The sequence below is a fragment of the Aedes aegypti genome, chromosome 3, assembly GCF_002204515.2.
Source record: "Aedes aegypti strain LVP_AGWG chromosome 3, AaegL5.0 Primary Assembly, whole genome shotgun sequence".
Taxonomy (NCBI): Eukaryota; Metazoa; Arthropoda; class Insecta; order Diptera; family Culicidae; genus Aedes; species Aedes aegypti.
In genome coordinates, this window is record NC_035109.1 from 30505148 (window position 1) to 30519449 (window position 14302).

At 39.7% G+C, this 14302-nt stretch overlaps 1 protein-coding gene across 4 annotated transcripts in view; it reads left to right on the plus strand.

Annotated features, from left to right (window-relative positions):
- Positions 1-3182: 3182 nt before the first annotated feature.
- Positions 3183-14302, plus strand: part of LOC5577434 (open rectifier potassium channel protein 1) — a 132226-nt gene continuing 121106 nt past the window's right edge. For 3 of the 4 annotated variants that reach the window (XM_021854465.1, XM_021854466.1, XM_021854469.1), the window contains exon 1: positions 3183-4252. The gene's annotated coding sequence lies outside the window, so the exon portion shown is untranslated. The remainder of the gene's footprint in view (positions 4253-14302) is intronic. The other variant, XM_021854467.1, reaches the window with a different exon arrangement.

Genomic DNA, 14302 nt, shown 5'->3' on the forward strand with positions numbered 1-14302 from the left:
ACTGTGAACACGGTCGGCGAGCAAATTTCGAGAGTCATTCGCGTCCTCAGTTCAGTTTTCAATAGGACGCGAATACAACACGCATTAGAACCGAAGAACCACGCATTTCGGAGCCGCAGCAACTGAAGCCGCTCATTTGAGTGCACCAGCCAGCATAATCGTTTTCGGCCAGAAATCGTCGCTACCAGCCAGTGCTCCGCTGTCATTGCCATGCGGGAGGCTAGCGCGGTCATTCTGGTTCATTAGATCGAGCGGCACAGCCGTCACCGTCCGTGTAATATTCCCTAATTTGTACGAGATGGCTGAAGAAAATCGACCAAAGCCGCTTGTTGAAGCACACATCATCATCCGCACCGCAAATCTCATCGGGCGAGGAGGATTGCAACCAGTGGGCCGTCAAAGTGTGTCTGTGTCACGCAAATTCAACAATTCAATCGGCACTTTTCTTAGCCAACAAATGTGTTTTAAAGAGTTGATTGTGTAATATTCTTTAATTTGTTCGAGATGGCTGAAGAAAATCGACCAAAGCCGCCAAAATGTGTCCGTGTTACGCAAATTCAACAATTCAATCGGCCCTTTCCGGAGCCAACAAATGTGTTTTAAAGAGTTATTTGTATAATATTCCCTAATGTATTTACCACATACTTGCTATAATCTCTTAATTCATCTCATAGCATCATACAATAATTGATTTATTACGAATAATTGACAATACGGCAATTTGAGGCTGTTTCCGAGGACGCAGCGTAGTTAACGTCATGCAATCGGGTCTTGTACACAGCCCCCTTTGATTTTTGTATAGAAATAAAAATAAATTAAAATATAAATTGTATGGCGCGTGAGAAATCTGAAACCCCCTCCCCCCATGAACCTTTATGTAATAAATGGATGGCCCCTAAGGATATTATTTCCATCTATTAAATGTAAGGACTAAAGAATATGATTATCTCTGGGATTATTCATAAGGAACGGTCGCATTTCCCAAGTGATCCATTTCATTCATAATTTTCTTGTCAATTATCGCAGTCATGATCATTGATTAGTTGCGAGTTTGGTGATGCAGTCCCTATTACGGACATCATTTTCATACTACAAACAGATCACCCAAAACTCTTTCTCTGTTTATTTGGAGAGCAAAAGTTACCGCCCATGCTTCTTCTTCCATCGACCGGTTCTATCGGTGTTGAAGTGTTAACCGAACCAACCAAATAATAACACTCAATATCCATAATAGATCAGAATTGACATGCAACAAATAGTTTGAAAATTGATTAGATTTTTAGATTTCTAGGTAAATCTTTCATAAGTTCGTGACGGTCCTAAATCAGGAAATAGAAGAAGCTAACGTTATCCAACGTCAACTTGGCGGTCGTATCTCGGAAACAACCTCTTACTTTTTCTCTAAAATATGCCCAGTTTGCAATGTATGGACGACTTTTAGTAAATTTAATTACGAAACTTTTTGCTTAAGGACGATCAAAATCTGAAATGGCCGTTTTTTTTTAAATCGACTTTAAAGTTTTGAATATTTTTTTTTTTCAGTGTAGAAAATGTGTTTTTATTTTTTTCAATATTTTTTTCTCCAACTTCAGGAAATTTCACGACATTCCCCCCTACAACACTTTTTTGTAGGTCTTGCCGTTTTCGAGTTATACGGGTTTATAAAAAAAGTGAAAAAAAACTTTGGGACTTAAAAAATTCGATGTTAGAAAAACTTTTTTTCTCTTAAATATGCCCAATTTGCAATGTATGGACGACTTTTAGTAAATTTAATTGCGAAACTTTTTGCTTAAGGATGATCAAAATCTGAAGCCGTTTTTTTTAAGTCGACTTTAAAGTTTTGAATATTTTTTTTTTCAGTGTAGAAAATGTGTTTTTATTTTTTCAATATTTTTCTCTAAAACGTCAGGAAATTTCACGACAGTCCTCCATACAACACTTTTTTGTAGGTCTTACCGTTTTTGAGTTATACGGGTTTATAAAAAAAGTAAAAAAAACTTTGACCCTTTCCAAATGTTAGTCTAGATCGATTTTGAAAAAACAAAGTACGCAAAGTATCTTTGTTTCACATACTTTTGACATCCAGAAAGTTTCATTGAATTCTGAAGGGGTGCTGCCAATCGCGTGTCGAGTTGGCGTGAAATCCGTCATTTCTAGTTATCGCCAGGCTTGATAATACTCCGCAGCATCACCAGAGTTCGAAATCATGCTCAAGACTAGCTTTGCCTCTTTGTAAAGGAGCGAAAATATACTGACCAGAGAGGCAAGAAAAAATGAGCGAGGAAGACGCGACACATAACACAAAAGAGGAAAATTCCATCAAAAAAGAGTGCAATCACAACTCTGCCAGGCCTGTTTTGGTTGGACGAGTCACTTAAGAGTTATCTCAAAGTGTCAGTAAGGGTGAGCATAGAAGCAAGAGAGAATGAGTATCAGCAGTATCAGTATCAGCACTTCTCAGAAAAACCTCGAAACCGCCTCAGTTTTGCATCGAATAGGAGCTTCTATCACTTAAATGGTTATTCCTGAGCTGATAAATACAGTCGATATTCCATAAATTCCTAATGATATCATACAGTAAAAATTTTCGTATAATAATGATCAACTTTCGAAACACAGTTGCAAAGACAAAAGAATATAAGCCTCGTTATTTCTTTTATGTAACACGCGGGCCACTTCACATTAACATTCAAAATGTTTTCGCGGGCCGCACAAAATCTTCACGAGGGCCGCAGTTTAGTGACCACTGTTGTATGTAAACATATTACCTCACTAGAGCGCATCGAAGCACCAAAGAGAGGAGATAAAGGATCATCAGAGTCCGACCACGATGAGCGTGATAAGAAAACCATCCAAGTGACCATAACCCGGAGACAGGTAGCTGTGCGCCATATCTCTTCGGTGCTTCCTAGAAGAAACAAGTCATGGCCGATAATAAATGCTTGTTAACCTGTCACTTGCAGGGAGAGGGTCATTGTTTCTTGGTGTCTGATTGACGTCTTATTAGGTGCCAACGACTTTTTCAAACTACATACTGCAAAACAACTTTTTGTCTCGTTCCGTTTGATCCTGGTGGCGATTGGAAGAGCGTCATCCTGAGTCGACGATACTCTCCCGTTCTCACCCCTTCTCTGCCGGCGCGCAAAGCTCTCAACTCAATCGACTCGGAAGAACTACGCAAGCTTCTAATCGCAAGACAGCACTAGTCGTCTTCAATCGGCAAACTTGCGATTGGCGCTAGTTTGAAATGGAACTGCTCCTCGACCGTTTGGATTCAGTGTTCGATCATCTGTAGTTTCGGAATGATTGCACGCGTTTGACTCTCAAAGACGACGTCAACGGTTTCATATCGAGTTTTGCATCGGTCCAACTCGTTTCTGGTTCGATCACTTCCTCACCCCGGTTGCTTTTGGTGACAAGGATCACCGTTTTCTCATTCGAGTATCACTGAGCTGAGCCGAATCCCAGCGCAAACAGACTTAACACCGAAAGTTGAGTGTCGTCGTCGAAGGCGGCGGCGACCAGAAGTTGTCACTAGAGAGTGGTGCCTTGACAAAGCCAATATACCGCTGATTGGCAAATTAGCAAGCCGTTCCGTGACAGACAAGCGGTTGGTTAGTGGCGATCATCACCAGTTACGGGCCAGTTTCTGCCGCGAAAACACGTTTCAGCATTCGCGCACGGGTCTCAACAGAGAGAGAGGCGACACTTGGGACAGGAAGCTATCTTGCACGAGTTCGCGCACTCCACGACTTGGCCGCCGATTAGCCGGTTGTGACTTTATCCAGGTGCCTGCCGGAGATCAGTCGAGAGTGTTTGATCACGTTCGTCCGTTGGTGATAAACGAATCGAATTGATAGGTTTTTTTTTTCGTAGTTTGGTGAAGTCGCAGTAAACCCCATCGAGAAGCAGGCCGGTGCAACTGTGCGAATACTATCCCAGACTGCTCCGCTTCAGGCAGAAGTGGTTCTTATCGCGCCTACTTTGTGTCCGTGCGGCTAGTTGAACGAGTTCTTTGACGAGCTTTTCGAGTAACGGAGTGAAGTGCTCTACTGTGCATCGTAGTGTTTTTCGAGGTGCGAGTTTTTGTAAGAAGAAACCGAATGAATTAAGTGCATTTTATTCGCCAAAAGCACGTCTTGATGGCAGACTGCTGAATTTCGGTGACGGCCGGTTGGTGATTGTGTTACGAGTAGTGCAGTTTGTTTTGCTCCGGAGCCAGCTGATGTGCAGATTGTTTTAGCAGATTGAGGTAAAACAAAATTGAGAGTTGTTAAAAATAGACTTCTTTTTTTCCTTCGGTAATTTAAACGGAAGCACGCGACGCGTGACTTGGGAGAGTAATTTAACCTGAGGGGACAGTTTTTGCTTCGGTTGAGAGTGTTCAGGTGAACGAATTGAATGGTGAAAACGTGACTTGTCAGAACTGTAGCAACAAGTGCAGTTTGGATGGTTTCTCCTAAAAGTTTGATTAACTAGTGTCAATACGTAAAAGCGATAGTGTATGATTGATCATATATCTTACAATTGATAAATTAAATTTTCATCAGATCACTGATTACCAAACTGCGGTCCTCTACATGGACTTGTGCGACCTGCGAGTTTGTTTCTGAAGATGAGAGTGATTTCATGGTAAAGACTTTGTACTCTACCCACCATAAAGCCTGATTCGCTGCTGACAAGTTATTTCTTGGCCTATCTTGATGCATGGACAATTCCTGCAAGTAAGCGATCAAGAAAGCGCTTTTTTCTGATCGCAGTACACAGTTGAAAAGAGATGTCAGTTCAAACGGGAGTCACTGTAGAAAATTTCTGCAAAGAATCGGCGAGAAATTTCTTTAGCAATTCCTTTTCAGTAGCAAATTAGGCTTAAGTATTGAATCGTTTCACCAAGTATTGCAACACCCGGAAAACTTTAGCATCTCCTGAAACCTATAATATTTACGATGAAATATCTCGTGATCCTTACTATCTATCATGTTTCGTTTTATAGCAAAGTTGTTCAGAAACCTTAAGGCATACACAAAGTAAACGTTTTGATGTGCAATTCTACCAGGTCCGTCCCACTCGGGCTCAGATTGGGTACCACTTCTAGTACTGCATTTGGTCCCTCGGTAGTGCAAAAGGTACCCAAGTTTGACAGATCGCGGTACACTTTTCACGGCATTCTAGATTACCTTAGGAGCCATAAAATTTTGGGCAACTGCAAGGTCTTTATTTTGTCTTTGATTCTACTGCAACGTGGTTTACAGTATGGTACATGAAAGAAGCGAAGCTCATCATATCATATTGTATGATAGTTATTGCTGTGTGCATTTGATATTTGCACGAAACGCGGTAAGCAACAAAAAATGCGATGTCAAAGATAGATTTTTCTTGCTCGGGCGATGGTGATTTATGTAATCGTTGCTAGGTGTCCTTTAATTATTTTGTGTTACCGCATTTGGAGGACGTTTACTCAACATTTGCCTCTCAAATGCAACCAGCAATATTACATAGAAAACAAGTTGTACCGGCAAACGTTGTATTTCAACGTAGTAGGCCGTTCAAAAACGCGATGAAAAACATTAATATAAACTGACAGTTTTGTATTCTCTCGATTTTTGACTTCTCTAGTAAATTTCTTAAACTTTTACTTCACACAAACAAGTGGGCGGAACCCAACAGTAGGAGGGGTTTAAAAAATCCGATCATCCGGTCTTGAGGCATTTCGTGACATACAAACCATTCTTTTTATTTATTGGTTGATTTGTAGACTCTGTGGGGAAAGATTAGTATTTCGAAAACTTCAATTTAATTTCCACTGGTGAGAAACAGGTTTTTATTTGAAAAGGTCTTAACTTCCCGTATATTTTACCACACTGTTGTTGGGAGGGAGAAACCAATGCAAAATTTCTCTGCGTCACAGTGAGCCGAGATTTCGCTGTCACGAACTGTCACTGTGAGCCCGGATCTTAAACAATGGACAAACATGATAAAAGCGCGTAATTAGCCAAAGCATATTTTTACCTGAGAGAGAGGAGACAGCTGGCTTAGATTGCGAGCTCCCAAAAGTCATGGGAACCTGTCATCAACTGTCACTGGAAAACCGCACATTCGAAGGGCAGAACGTGAAAAACCGTCAAAATTTAACCAAACTAAAATTGGATGTAATTGAAAATTTAGGTTATTTTCCTGTGCTATCGTATATAAAATAGTTGAATATTTAAATATTGTCGATTGGACTCCAATTGCTATTGAAAATTTTAAATTTTATGATCTTTTTGATATCAAATGGGATGTGAAAATGGTTTTCACCCAGTTTGTGCTCTCTGAACCATTGTGCACAACCCAAACATGAGAAGAAGAAATCAAAGAAGCCAAGAAAACAAGCCAGTTGTCAGTGAGCTGTCTCCTCTCTCTCAGATTTTTACATTTCATCAAAAGTAGCAAAAATCGAATAAAAATCAATTCGTGCCAATTGAAAAGTAACGCCACGAGAGCACCGTTTATTCTAATTCAATATAACGTATTGCAATGAGGTCTTTTATTGTTTTCAATAAAAACTGAAAATTAAACGCATCGAAAACTGTAGCCCTTTTTCAATGTTTGTCCAGAAAGATCGAAGGTACACAACAAATGAAAACTAGTGATTTTCACCAAGCCTGCCTTGATTGTCGTTGACAAACTGGAGTTATCTTGCAGTTTGAAAAAAATTTATATCAAATTTCGTGTGTAGTATCTGTGCCTCCCTCCCAGATATGGATGCATCTAAATCAATCTAAAGTTGGTTGAATTGTATAACCTAAACTAGATGCCGATTGAACAAATTTAGTTTGGTTTAATTTACACTAATATGGGCTGATTGAAAATGGCATTTGTGGTCATGAACATAGCGTGAGTTTTATTCAGGTTTGATTTCAGGTTGTGCTTCAGAGTCCAATTGAATACATTTTGTAAATCATTGGAGCAATTATAATGCAGGAATTACACAAATATTTTAAAATATTCAAAACAGAATTACACACATATTTTAAAATATTCGTTGGAAAAGACATGTGTCAATGTACAAAAACTTGTCAGTTCTAATGTTATACAAAATTTCATGAAAAGTCATAAGAGGAAACAAACGGCATTTGAATCTGGTGCCCAATTTCAATGAGGTGAATATGGAAAACTTAGCAAACTTAGCAAAATTTTGCCACAGATGGATAAATCACTAAAGTGGCATTATATTGGAGATTGATGGAAATTAGTGAAAGTATCAAAGCTCTTGTATTAGTAAGATAGTGAAGAATAACAACATAAAATTAGGATTTATGCTATGCGAAATATAACATTTAACTACGTTTCGGGGAAACTGCATCCGGGGAAATCACATTCCGGGGAACGAAACTCGGGGAAAAGTAGTACAATCCTACTGTACATGTTAATTTGAGTTCAGTAAACATTTCATAATGCGATATTCCGTATCTCGACTTCCAATTAAAGAATCATTGTAAAATTTGGTTTTCGCGGCTACCTCGATGGTCCTTTGAACCGCAGTTGCACTGTTTTTGTATGTCATAATATGATCTTTCCAATATCGACTTATGGAGGGCTGACTGTTCTTTTCATCAATTTTAGATTCTATTCTAGACAACTTAAAATATACGAACGTTGTAGGTGGGCAGGATCATGAGCTAGAATATGGAAAAAATTACATAAACCTTTCCAAACATTCTGAATATTATCTGAGAACACGAACCTTCTCAAGATTTTGAAATTTTTTGCTATAAAGGAAGGTTTTGAAAGATAAGATGAGGTGATTTTTTTTGTTCTTCTCAAGACCCCTAATGTTCCTAGAAATAATTTCTGGCTGCGCCACCGTATCATATAAATTAGTTCTTTTTCACCGTATCGTATAAATAAAATTATATATTTTCTTATAGCGATTTGATTATCCGGAGTAAAAGTTTTGATTCGTGTCACAACTAACGGCATGTTGCGATATAGTGATTGGTCAATACAACACTTTAGAGATTCAATCCCATTACTCAGAATTCCTAATCCCCGAATGACATTACCCCGAATTCCAATATCATGCGGAAATGTCATCAATGTCATCACGTCAAGATTATTTTAAAATTGGGGAAATAGCATTCGGGGTAATGGTACATTCGGGGTGATGGCATTCGGGGAAATGGTATTCGGTAAAATAGGGTAGAATCCATCACGCACATTTTTTTCTCAGTCCGACGGATTGAAAACTTTGTTTACATTCTCAATTATTTGTGGTCGTTGAGGAAATTTCTTGAAATTAAAAAGATTTTGGTGAAAAAGTGCAGAGTAGATAATGTAACTGAAGTTATTTTTCAAAACACAGCATTTTTTGCATTTTTGGTGTACAAGTGAACGAACCATATCAGCTTTCACAAAATTACACTTGGAAAATGAAAACCGTAGTGGAACATTTCAAGTTTTATACGACGAATAATAGCGATTGCGACGAAATAGATCGAAACCTTATGGACCTTGCTGTTAGATCAGGAACGCGATTCAATAGTTCGAAGAACCATCGTGACTTTGGGCCAAAAACTCTGGACCACTATTTTTACAGCAAACTAATACAAAACCATCAGGTGGTTATGCATGACAAGAATACGTTATGCATACACTGATAAGAAAGACATAGTAACGCTGACTGTATCAAGGGTAAAATTCAAACCATTTTATCACTTGATTTTTGCAGAACATGTTTCTTTTTTAGAACGAGAAAACGGTGGTTATGACCTGAGAGAGACTCGCGAAGGCAATGTACGACTCATGTTGTAAACAATGTCATTCAGCAACTTTTTTTTTCCTGAACTCCTTTTTTTATAACGAAATTGTTCGTTTTGTCTATGAAATAATTTGTTGTTTTCTTTAACGAAACAGTTTCGTACCATGTATGTAACCAGCTTCGTATCAAAATTCATACTATAAATTAACAATTATTTACAATTATTGTACACTACTATACAATACAGCGTTACTTTGTCTTTTTTATCAGTGTATGCATAACGTATTCTTATCATGCATAGAAACCTGATGGTTTTGTATTAGTTTGCTGTAAAAATACGATTCACTGGGATAAATGTTGTTTTTTATACGAAATGTGTCAACGAAACCAATTCGTTACAGAAAACAATGAATAATTTCGTAGAGCAAACGACCAGTTTCGTAATACTAATCAATTTTCAGCAACTGCGTGCAGAATTGAACGAAATATTGTTTTACGACATGGATATTGGATAAAATATGAAGAGCCGTTTTCAGTATTCTTTTAAATACGGATTTCAGAATCAACAATCAACACGGTTCTTTTTACACGGATTTCGGAATCAACACGCTTAAAAACGGTAAAAACACGATTTTTTCTAAGCGGTATGTACCTACCGTGAAAAAAAGCATTAAGGCCCAAACGCAATGATAGCGGAACGGCAACGGAATGCGGAACCGGTTCGCCAGAACGAATCACACCATCTTGACTGAGCTGACAACGAATGAAATTGAACCAACACTCAGTCGACTAGCATGTTATAGATCATGCTGGCGAACCGGTTCCGCTTTCCGTTGCCGTTCCGCTGTCATTACGTTTGGGCCTTTAGTGTAGTGATTTTCGCGACTCCCAGGACAAAGCGACTAAAACCACTAAAACAGAAAGAGACTAAATCTGATGTCATGTGTTGAGTTTATACAGATTTGGGTAACGAATGCAAAATTGACTGAATGTGTGGGAAACTAATGTAATGTGTAAAGCATACTTTATGGGGCCCAGATAGCCGTAGCGGTAAACGCGCAGCTATTCAGCAAGACCAAGCTGAGGGTCGTGCCTGCCACACGATAGACGAATGCAAAAAATGGTCAATTGGCAAAGAAAGCTCTCAGTTAATAGCTGTGCAAGTGCTCATAAGAACACTAAGCTGAGAAGCAGGCTCTGTCCTAGTCGGGACGTAACGCCAGAAAGAAGAAGATACTTTATGCGAAACATGAAAATTGCAACTGACACTCGTGTATTCAGACAATATGCTATTTCAAATGAAGCCAAATTTTCGTGGACGGTAACGTTTTTGGATGAGCCATTTTCAGCGTGTGTAAAAAAAGTGTTTGACAAGTCTTCATTGACATTTAAATTTCGAATTCCTGTTGGAACATTTTTGCGGGTAAAATTAAAAATTTGGATTTCCTCGCGGAAATAATGCGCAGTGAGCAATCCCCGCATAGAGCAAATGAACCAAAGTAAGCATTGAAATTTCTAACATGATTCAATTGACATCACAGATTTACAGCATAACCACGGCATAAAAATTAACAAGGCAGGCTCTTTACTGATATAAATATCAAGTTTGACGTCACTCCCATCGTACCATATACCTTCAGGACCACTAGATCATTTTTTTCGCAAATTTGTTCGAGGTGGATAGGAATGACGTTGTCAAGTAGCTGACAGTTTTCGGAATATATCACCTTCTTAATGTAGTACACCGTGCAGCATAACGATATGTTAGCTGAAGTGTGGCTCATCATTTTGTCCAATATATTTTGGTTAGCATACGTTCATTGTAATTCTAACTGTAAGGGCTCATCAATGTTACAAATTACAAAGTCTAAGAATCTAAAATTTCGTAAGCGACGGGTCCTTATGCACATGGTGCAACACAATTAATCCCCACCCATTCGCGAATTTCATGTAAGACGGGGCTTAAGATTGCGGTACTTGGTTCCTATTGTTAAATACCAGATATCTAAAATGCACATCATTTTAATTTATGTGATGGATCCATAGAAATGTTAGAAGCAATATAGCTGTAATTCAATATGCTACGGGTCTTTTTTCTTCGATTGCTCAGATGCTCTAGATTTGAACATATGCGATTCCCATCTATGCGTCTCAAATGTAGGGATTAATTTATCAATGGTTCAATAATTTTTTGAAGTATTCCGACGAGGTTTCGCGCGAAATTCGTCGAAGCTATTGAATAATTTGTGACAGCTCATTCAGCAAAAACAAAAACGTTACATTTTTAGTCATCGGTGACTATGATGATTCTGATGGAAAATTTAGCGATCAGTAACTCTGAATTTTCCCGAAATCAAAATTTTTCCAGCAATGCATAATACTTTGTACGCAAAGATATTCGCACCTGGATGCACCAAAATGGCGATATTTGCAACAAGATACGCCATCCACGTAACCACTAGCTCGCTAATTCGCTTTTTTTATTCTACCCCATTACTCTGAATGCCATTACCCCTAATGCCATATCCCCGAATAACATGACCCCAAATGTACCATTACCCCGAATTTCATAAAACTGAATTCTGTTATCCCGAACGTACAATTACCTTGAATGACATTTCCCCGTAGTTTTGGAATTCGGGATAATGCCATCCGGGGTAAAGGTTCATTCGGGGATATGGAATTCCGGGTGATGACATTCGGGGAAATGGCATTAGGGGTACACGGAAGTTCTACGAGAAGCTTAACCGTTCGCGCAAAGGCTTTGTGCCACAAGCCGATATGTGCAGAGACTGTGACGGAAATCTTCTCACGCACGAACGTGAGGTGGTCGAAAGGTGGCGGCAGCACTACGACGAGCACCTTAATGGTGATGTGGCCAGTAGCGAAGGTGGCACGGAAATAACTTTGGGAGCACGCGCGGATGACGAAAGACTTCCGCCTCCGGATCTCCAAGAGGTGGAAACGGAGATTAGACGGTTGAAAAACAACAAAGCCGCTGGAGTGGACCAACTACCGAGCGAGTTGCTAAAATGCGGTGGTGATGCACTGGCAAGAGCACTGCACTGGGTTATTTCCAAGATTTGGGAGGAGGAACTATTGCCGGAGGAGTGGATGGAAGGTGTCGTATGTCCCTTCTACAAAAAGGGCGACAAGTTGGATTGCGCCAATTATCGTGCGATCACAATTTGAGCGCCGCCTACAAGGTACTCTCTTAAATTCTATGCCGCCGTCTACCACTAATTGCTAGAGAATTCGTTGAGCTATATCAGGCAGGATTTATGGGCGAACGAGCAACCACGGACCAGATATTCGTTATCTGCCAGGTGTTGCAGAAATGCCGCAAATACAATGTACCCACACATCATTTATTCACCGATTTTAGATCGGCCTATAAAACACTCGATCGAGAACAGCTATGGCAGATTTTGCACGAATAAGGTTTCCCGGACAAACTGCTAAGATTGATCAAGGCGACGATGGAGCGAGTGATATGCGTAGTCCGAGTATCAGGGACATTCTCGAGTCCCTTCGAATCTCGCAGAGGGTTACGGCAAGGTGATGGCCTTTCGTGTTTACTGTTCAACATTGCTTTAGAGGGTGTGATAAGAAGAGCGGGGATAGACACGAGTGGCAGGATTTTCAGAAAGTCCGTTCAGTTACTTGGTTTTGCCGATGACATTGATATTGTTGCCCGCAACTTTGAGACGATGGAGGATACGTACATCCGACTTAGGGCTGAAGCTAGGCGAATCGGACTGAACATCAATATGTCGAAGACGAAGTACATGATAGCGAGGTGCTCAAAAGAAGACACGGCACACCCCCCATCTCGAGTTTATATTGACGGTGATGAAATCGAACTTGTCGAAGAATTCGTGTACTTGGGCTCACTGGTGACCGCCGACAACGACACCAGCAGAGAAATCCAGAGACGCATCGTTGCTGGAAATCGTGCCTACTTTGGACTCCGCAGAACGCTTCGATCGAGCAAATTTCGCCGTCGCACGAAGTTAACCATCTACAAGACGCTGATTAGACCGGTACTCCTCTATGGGCACGAAACATAGACCCTACGTGCGAGGATCAACGCGCACTTGGTGTTTTCGAACGGAAGGTGTTGTGGACTATCTACGGCGGAGTGCAGATGGAAGACGGAACGTGGAGAAAGCGAATGAATCATGAATTGCACCAGCTGCTGGGAGAACCTACCATCGTCCACCTTGTAAAAAATGGGAGGCTGCGGTGGGCCGGGCATGTCACCAGAATGTCGGATAACAACCCGGTGAAAATGGTTCTTGAAAACAATCCGACCGGCACAAGACGACGTGGAACGCAGCGAGCAAGATGGGTCGATCAAGTTGAGGACGATTTGCGGACCCTTCGCAGAATGTGTGGCTGGCGACGGGCAGCCATGGACCGAGTCGAATGGTGACGTCTCCTACGTACAGCAGAGGCCACCAAGGCCTTAGTCTGACTGGTAAGGTAAGTAAATCTATTTGTTTGCTCAGCAGTAGCGCAACCAGGATTTGGCTCTAGGGGGGGTTTTGCAAATTTTAAAATACTTATTGAGAAGAATTTTTTTGATGAAGAAAAAAATTGAGTTGAAGAGTTCAAGTATGTTTTATATTCTGCATGGTTAAAATGAATTAAGAAAGATTACAATAAATTAGTGTCATGCCATTTAACCGCTCTTATTATGTGTTGTTCCTTAAATATGTTTTCGAGTTTTTCAAGAATGAGAATGACTTGGAGAATAATCTTTATGCGCAGAAATTTGCAATAGAAATCATTACCACTACTGTTGCAGTAGGTCGAAAACAGATCAGCGTTGCAAAATTCAACTGACGGTAGAAAACTAATTGTCACAATTTAAAGAGTTGGTGTTCTAGAAAATCGAGTGTAAAGGTCAAAAATGTGTTCTGCTTTCATTGTGAAGATGTTATGACTTAATATATGATAACATTTCAAAATGTTCAATATGCTCATGAGAAGCTGTTTTTTGATGACTTTGTAAGAAAATTGATTTACTATTTTCATGATTCACCTACAAACTCTCAAAATTGTTTAAATTCCTGATGTGGCCGAAATGCTTCCACCGACAGCTAAATATTTCAACAGTATTCGTAGACTTTTTTCTTTGTAATCTTCAATTATCAAGGAATTCATATGCTCTGAAGGTCGCAAAATTTGGCCAAATGCTGAGGCAACTATAAGAATTTTGATGTTTTAGATGCTGCACCAATGGGAAGTTTCCAATATACATGAAGGTTCAACAAACTGTTGATACAATGCCATCAGTTTGTTTTTGATAAAGGCTAGAAAATTTTGTTATTTATTAGCTCATTGTAGTTATAATTTTGTTTTGATCATACTCCCTGAAGAGTTTAAATGTTAAAAAATCCAACTTCAAACAATATAACTGTGGAGGCCTCTGACATTATCAGTGTAAATACGAATTAGACTAAGTTACTCCTCTTTAGATGTATCGTTGTATAATGTCTAGTGCTGAATTTCATCAATATATTCGGCGAGCCTAATTATTTTTCGGCTCTGGGGGGG